Here is an 8,223-nt window from a genome sequence, read left to right as displayed (position 1 = left end):
TGGTATGAGTTAAAATGTGGAATAATAATATGCGAAAGTAACAAGTTTGTTGTTCACGATAATGACCATGGTATCATTAAAGGGTATAGATTTCTGGACGTTATCGGTATAAGTAAGCGTGAGCATGATATCGGAGTGTTGATTATTGAGGAATTTAACCAATTCCAAAAGAGAAGGGAGTCCATGATTCCATAAACCGCAAATGTCGTCAATATATCTGTACCATCTCGTTGGTTTAAGATTAGTTTCAAAATCCCACTGAGTAAGAGCTGATGATTCAAAGAAATGCATAAAAATAGAAGCCACAACGACAGCAATATTATTCCCCATAGCGATGCCTTTCTTTTATTTGCAGAGAGTTTAATCAAATTTGGCATTATATTGATAAAATAACCCAACAGAACCCGTACAACGATAGAACATGTTACAACACATATTAAATGAATCCGTTATATTGTTGTAGCTGTATTTCGTTTTTCGGTTACTGTCATTTAAAATGAGCTTGGTAACCTGTGACGTTCATAGACCCTTGATAAAGGCGTAAGCCGAAACGTCGGGTACAAGTGATTAAACATTTTTCTGAAGTTGTTTGTCGTCTTCATTAAATAAGTGTTGTAACGTATTCTATCGTTGTACGGGTTCTGTTGGGTTATTTTATCAATATAATGCCAAGTCCAAAACACTTAACCATAACGAATAAACGTATTTCTTCAACATCATTTGCTACAGGCTACTTTCACTTTGACGCTAGTTGTATGTCTAAGTTCACAAAATTTTCACATAAACTCAAAAACAACTATAGGTCTAATACACTAATAAAATTTAACAAAAATTTGCTTAATAACAAATCTGACTAGCAATCTGATTAATTTTAACAGATCGATTTTCTCTCGACCAGCAACAACTCAATCTTTCACACATTGAATACTTCACTGAATCATCAATCACTACTCAATATGTACTTCACTAACTTCTATTCACTGATTACTCGTATTTACAAATCATGCACAGGGTGAATTTATTGGAAGTTTTATCCTTGTTTATCCTCTGGAAATCGTCTCGACATAAACCCTGGGCTTCTTAGCAGGTTGGCTTTATGTTGAAAAATTCTTCTTTGGAGTTACGAAGTTGGCTGTTCCATCATCAATGTACTTTCAACGACTATGATGTTGGATGAATTTTGGTTTGGGTTGCCTATTCCTCTGGATCCTGTAAACCATATCATTGATTGTTTTTAGTACAACATATGGCCCTTCTTAACACATGCTTAACTTGAGAGTTCATCCTCTCTTGTAGTGGGGATTGTACAGCCATAGCTATACCATGTTAGCACAGTGAAATCTAGTCTTAGCAGCATTAACATCATCGCAACTTTTAATTTTATCACTAGGTGATTTAAGTGTCTTTCTAGTAAAGTCACATATGACCTCAATAGTGTTCCTTCGTCCATCTGCATATTCAGAGTAAGACTGCTGAGTGACTATCCTCTGAGTGTGAATACAGAAGGTCCAGTAAGACACTTTAAGTTCTCTCCCAAACATCAGTGATGATGATGAGTTTCCTGTAGAATCATGCTGCCATTCAATAACTCATAAATAGCACTGAAATATCTTGTTCCCATGTTTTTGATGTTCATCCACATAAATGGCTAACGTATTTAAAAATTTATGGTTGTATCTCTCCATTATGCCATCAGAAGATGGATGAAGGACTGTTGTCCTGATTTTTTTTTATTTCAAGGATCCAACACATTTCCACAAATAAGGCTGGTTTAAAGGTTCGTCTCTGATCAGAGTGAAGTTCCACGGACACGCCAAATCTCAAAACGAATTTGTTGACGAGTTTCTTTGCTAGAGTTTCTGATTTGGGTTATTTGGTGAAATAGTACATTACAACCACGATGAATTTATTCCCATGGTTACTTTGTGACAGAGGACCAAGTAAATCACAGCAACTCTCTAAACAGTGGTGTTCAAACAAAATACGGCTGTATCTGCCTATGCTGTTTTTTCATAACCCTTTTCAATCTCATCATACTTTACATCTCATCAATTCTCTACAAATCTTTGGCACCTAAACCAATAGAAGCACTCACTCTAGTGTCTTCTTAACACCTAAGTGTCTTGCCATTGGAAGGTTGTGGAGGTAAATGAGTGCTTGAGAATGTAGAGACTGGAATTATCAATTGTAGTCACTGTTTTTTTGTTGTATTTTCACTGTTACCTTCCCATGTTCGACATAACTAGCCCTCTTATAAGCATAAAGAATCTCACTGTGCCCAATATATCTTTGTCTTTGACCTGTATGAAGTGATTATTTGCCATGAGGGTTTTAGTGCACTATTCGTGATCCACTTAATAACTGGCTTCAAATTTGTATCTTTTCTCTGAACATCTTTTAGTTGATTCTTGGATCACATTGGTTCTTCATTATCACTTGTGGATGTCACATCCTGGGTTATAATCTGTCGTACTTTATATTGGTCCTCTTTATTATCTTGTACTTCTTTTATTTCATAGTATTTATATTCTTCATTAACACAAGGTCTTTGGGATAACATGCCAACATTTTCATGGTCCTGTTCAGGGTGATGCACAGTGTTGAAGTTGTACTCCTGAGTTTTTGGAGTTATCTTGCTATCTGGCCTTCTGAATTGCAAAAATTCGCTAACCACTTCAATGCTGCACGGTAAGTCCAAAATATACAATTTTGTCCACATAAGTAATTGAGAAAATTCCATAGGGCTCAAACATCACCCACTAGCTCTATCTAAGTTATACAATACTTCCTTTCTGCAGTATTTTGTGCCTTGTTAGAGGCAGTCGCATATTTTTTTCCATGTTCTACTGCAGAATCACTGACACCTGTTTATAAAATGAATGGATCTTCAAGAACTGGGTATGCTAATACAAGAGTAGTGGTAAATTCTTTTCAGTTTGTTGAATTATTATTCACCATCATCAGTCCAACAAAACTTATTTGATTTTTCAAGTAATGTGTGTAGAGGACATGATAAGTCAGAGAATTATTTCTCAAAACAATGATAGTAAGAGTACAGTTCAAGAAATCCTTTTACCTCACCTTGATGATGGTCATTTCTGAACAGATTCAGACTTAGATGAACCCGAAGATATTTCCTCTCTGCTAACTAAGAGTCTCAGAAAACTTACCTGTTGCTGGAACAAGTCACACTTCTTGGGATTCAGTAGTATTGAAATATCAACTCCCTCTGCCAATATTCTAAAACTGAAAATATCAGTTACACAACTAGGTACACAGAAAAAGGAAATAAAACCACAAGACAATGGATGTTTCAAGTGAATGTGAAAGAACATATTACTGCGTATGGAATAAGAACTACGCCCAAAGGATGCCAAGAAAAGAGAATTGTTATAAATGTTGGAAACCTAGTCATTACAGCCACGAAAGAGAGGAATCAACAGGTGTTAATACACCTAGGAAACAATACCCTAAGCACGAGTCTTCCAGTCCAACCACCTCAAAGGAACAACAAAGGGCTGAATATACATTGGAAAATAGGAATTAGCTAAACATATAAAGTGAAGTTCAGATGATAATACTCCACCTGCCCCAAAGCAGATAATAAGTAAACTAATTAAAAGAGATGATACACTAACCAACTGTCAGTGATTGACAATGGTGGCATCAGGTTTGGTGGCAGTCCCCATCATCATCATGAAACCTGCCCCAATCTTACCAAAGCTCAGAAAGGTTGTCTTTGTCTCAAAGGAAGCTTCTTTCTAACAACAAGGAATTGAAAGATTGATTGAAAGATAGCACATTGTCATTAATAATAATGGGGATTATGTTTGTTTGTTTTGAATTTCGTGTAAAGCTACACGAGGGCTATCTGCGCTAGCCGTCCCTAATTTAGCAGTGTAAGACTAGAGGGAAGGCAGCTAGTCATCACCACCCACCGCCAAATCTTGGGCTACTCTTTTACCAACGAATAGTGGGATTCGCCGTCACATTATAACGCCCCCACGCAGATTGCGAGTCGAGCATCCTAACCACCTGGCCATGCCGGGCAGGCGATTATGTAATTGACTGAAAGATAAATACTTTAAAAATATATTTTACTACATTACTTTCCGGTACCCCAATATACACATGTACGTACAGCTTTTTATATTATATAAATTTGAACTTAGACAGGCCAACATTTATAACTGTATAAGGGAGAAATTTTACCTTTAATTTGTATTTTCTTTCTAAGTAATTGTTATATTTTCCCAAAACTTTAATTTTACATGGTACTTCATTGGCTCGAAACTACATGTTCAGTCTTAGCTTCCATTCGTTTGGTCTGAACAGTTCCTATCATTGAAGGGTTCTCGAAGTCTTTCGTGTAGTCGACAATCAATTTCACATGTACGTTGTTTTACCACGTTTTCAGTGGTGCAAGTTTGATCACATCCACTATAGTTTGCATCGCATTTTTTTGATATTACAATTATTATGAGGTTTCAGCTCAGAAAGAAAAAGAATTTCCAGGTTTTTGTATTATCTTATATCAAGGCCTTATTTTCTGATAGTGATAGCCTTGCGAATGAGAGCAGCGACATTACCGGCTATGTTTCTTTTTGTTTTGTTCTGAAACGTATTATTAGTAATATATTTTATGGGGATAGCCATTATTGATGTAAAAGAAGTTGTTGGAAACCATCCCTGGCAATTCTTCTTCCTCTGGTACTATTACATATTTTGTCTATGCAAGTAAGTTGGCCCAAATGCACACCTTTTACTGAAGGAGGATGGCGAGATTGGAGAATAAACGAATTAGTAAAAGTTTTTTTTATATACATAAAACAATAAATTTACTGTCTTCATTTGCAACTTATGTCTAAAAATGCAATATGATTAGTATCATTGGTGCTATGTGTAAGTGTGAACCTTATGGGTGGGTTGATTTTTTTGTTTGAAATTAAGCACAAAGCTACACAATGGGCCAACGAGTTTGTAAGCTGTATGATCTGATGAAGAGCGCCAGCTCGAAACATCATCCTTCTTTAAATAAAAATATACAAAACTTGGCGATTGTTCACCCTATTATTTAATTTTTACATGTAACAGCCAACCAGTAGTGTGAGGAAACAGAAGTCAAGAGGTATTGCCACTTTATGCTAGATTTTTCAAGTGAAGACTTTTTCAAGTACATGTTTAATTTTACAGATTTTATTCCTGATAGATAGAAATCTGTGGAGCTTAACATAGCCTAGGGTAAAAGACTGTCATTTGTTAGAGTAAAGATATTTGAATTTATTCAAATTTGTTGAGACTCATTATTTTACACTTAAATGAAATCAGTCAAGTTATAAATTACTGAACACTTCCCTTATTCCTTGATCAAATCTGCTGTTGTTTGTAGGTTCACTTATCTGATACTTGTCAGGAAATCGGTTTTACCTGAAAATATCACACATGTTGATTAGTCTGGGGCAAAAACAGCCATTGCCACCCTTGTTAGCTGAAGTGATGCTTTCTTTGTTTGGTTAAACACACAGCTACACAATGAGTTAGCTGCACTGTGCCCACTGCAAGTATCAAATACCAGTTTTTAATATCATAAGCCTTCAGACTTGCCATAGAGCCATTGGGGGCCTGAAGTGATGAAGGAATGTTGACTGTCACTGGATGAATTTTAAGCTTTTTTTTCAATCCTTCAGGAAAGTAGCAGATTCAGAGTGGTTATTACATGAGATCATTCTTAACAGAATTACAAGTACATTAATCCAGCACTTGAGTGAATGTCACTTTGTTTAGAGCCAAAGAATCAGTTGTCATGAAACTGTGACATCACAGAACAGTAACGTAAGTAGGGCAAACTCCCCGAGACGGATGCCATTATAAAATTTTGTATACAATGCTATGCTCTCTCTCTCTCCAGCTCAAGCCCTCTTGTACAGTTTGAGTTCATTTTTAGTTAGTAAAATTATCTTCTTAGTTTAACAAGTAAAGTTAACTTGTTATTCATAAGCCTTTTAACAAATTCTTAGGAGAGTTTAGAGTTAAAATAAAGATGTTATCTTTCATCTTTGATAAACTAAATGTTGAATAAAGAGTTTTCACTGTATTTTTACATTTAGTCAAAAGTTTCTTTCTTTACTCTAAACTCAGTCAAAGTCAAGAGAACGTAATCTAACTCTGTAATACATTTCCTCTTGTATCCGGTGGATAAGGCACTCAACTCACAATCTGAGGGTCGCGGGTTCGAATCCGCATCCCACCAAACATGCTCGCCCTTTCAGCCGTGAGGGCGTTATAATGTGATGGTCAATCCCACTATTCGTTGGTAAAAGAGTAGCCCAAGAGTTGGCGGTGGTTGGTGATGACTAGCTGCCTTCCCTCTAGTCTTACACTGCTAAATTAGGGACGGCTAGCGCAGATAGCCCTCGTGTAGCTTTGCGCGAAATTCCAAAAAACAAAAAAACAAACAAATCTTGTAGATACTCTACCTTATTACTCTAAGGGAAAACCAGTGAACTTCGGAATACCAAACTCATAAGCAATCTTTAATGTTTAAGCCTGTTTTTTGTTTTTTTTCCTACTGTTGTTAAGAGCTCATTCTGTCCACTTTCACTTTAGCATTTTTTCTATCAGAAGGCTGGCAGGGTTTGGTGTATCAACAAACTCAATATAACATAAAAAAAAAGCTATAGAGTTAAACCTGGTAGATTTCAAAGAAATATTTTAAACATCTAGAAATTTTTCTTTCTTTTCCAGAAAGATTTACTCGTGTACTGTTGATTTTGTTTGTTTGAATTTCGCGCAAAGCTACACGAGGGCTATCTGCGCTAGCCGTCCCTAATTTAGCAGTGTAAGACTAGAGGGAAGGCAGTTAGTCATCCCCACCCACCGCCAACTCTTTTACCAACGAATAGTGGGATTGACCGTCACATTATAACGCCCCCACGGCTGAAAGGGCGAGTATGTTTGGTGGGACGGGGATTCGAACCCGTGACCCACAGATTGTGAGTCGAGCACCCTAACCACTTGGCCATGCGGGGCCTATGTGTACTGTTGAAAAACAAAACAAGAACACCTTAATGCTTTCATACAGAAAAGTTCCAACATTTTTGAAGTTTTCATTCTTATGGTGCATCAAAAAAATCCTATATCATTTTAAGGTAAAAAAGGTCTATGCCTTGATGATTTTTTCCGAAGTTTTAAAATCTAAAAATTTTTTTTCACCTGACAGTTTAACTTTGGTATTACATTCCCAAAAATTATTTCTTAAGAAACAAATGTGGGACTAATCTTTAGTAATTTTAGCAAAAATTTCTTCTCTCAGAAAGTTAAAGACTATAAGAATGTGTATGAGACTTGAATAAAATTCTTTAAGAAATTTTCAAGTCGTGAAGAAACTGTTTTCATGTACACTATACTTAAAATTGGTAGTAGTTGCTTCAAATACAACTGAACTGCGTAAGAAAGAAAAACAGTAAGGATATAACATTATACTGAGGATGTATATATATTAGGGCTGATACAATAAGAATTAGTCCATACTTTTCGTATCAAGCTATTGATGCTGCAATACGATACGTATCTAGATACACAAGTTTTATCAACAGTTTGTTACAAAGTTTGACAGTCTTGATAATAAAATTTAATTAGTTTGTTTGTTTGTAATTAAGCACAAAGCTACACAGTGGGCTATCTGTGCTATGCCCACCATGGGTATCGAAACCCGGATTCTAGCGTTGTAAGTCCGCAGACATACCGCTCTGCCATTGGGGAGCAAAATTTAATTAGAAACAGATGTATAATGTTAGTAACTTTTAAGTTATTTAGTGTAAGCAAATGTAGTTTCCTGCAACAATCTGAAGTAGTTCTAGAAAGAAAAAAAGGATAATTTTGATTTATTTTGTATCTTTTATGGTGGTTACGAGCCTGGTCAAATTGACTGACTTCACATAAAATTAGGGTAGTGAATATAGCATATAAAATATGAAGATTTATTGAAAAACTTTGGAAATTTATTTCAGAGGTTTTAGAGATTACACAAAAGAAATTTGTTAATTCTAAGAGGAAGAAAAGTATTTTTAATCTTAACACGAAAATCGCTTTACACTCGGAGCAGTGACTACTTTGACTCCATGTATTAAAATATTCATTTTTAGCAAAAATACTTTATTAGAAATTCTGATTTTTTTCTCTACAAAAGACTTGTAATGTTTGTTTGAAGTTAAGCACAAAGCT

Source organism: Limulus polyphemus, unplaced genomic scaffold (genome assembly GCF_000517525.1).
Source record: "Limulus polyphemus unplaced genomic scaffold, Limulus_polyphemus-2.1.2 Scaffold2700, whole genome shotgun sequence".
Classification (NCBI taxonomy): domain Eukaryota; kingdom Metazoa; phylum Arthropoda; class Merostomata; order Xiphosura; family Limulidae; genus Limulus; species Limulus polyphemus.
The sequence above is the reverse complement of the archived record's forward strand: the minus strand, read 5'-3'. Positions refer to the sequence as shown.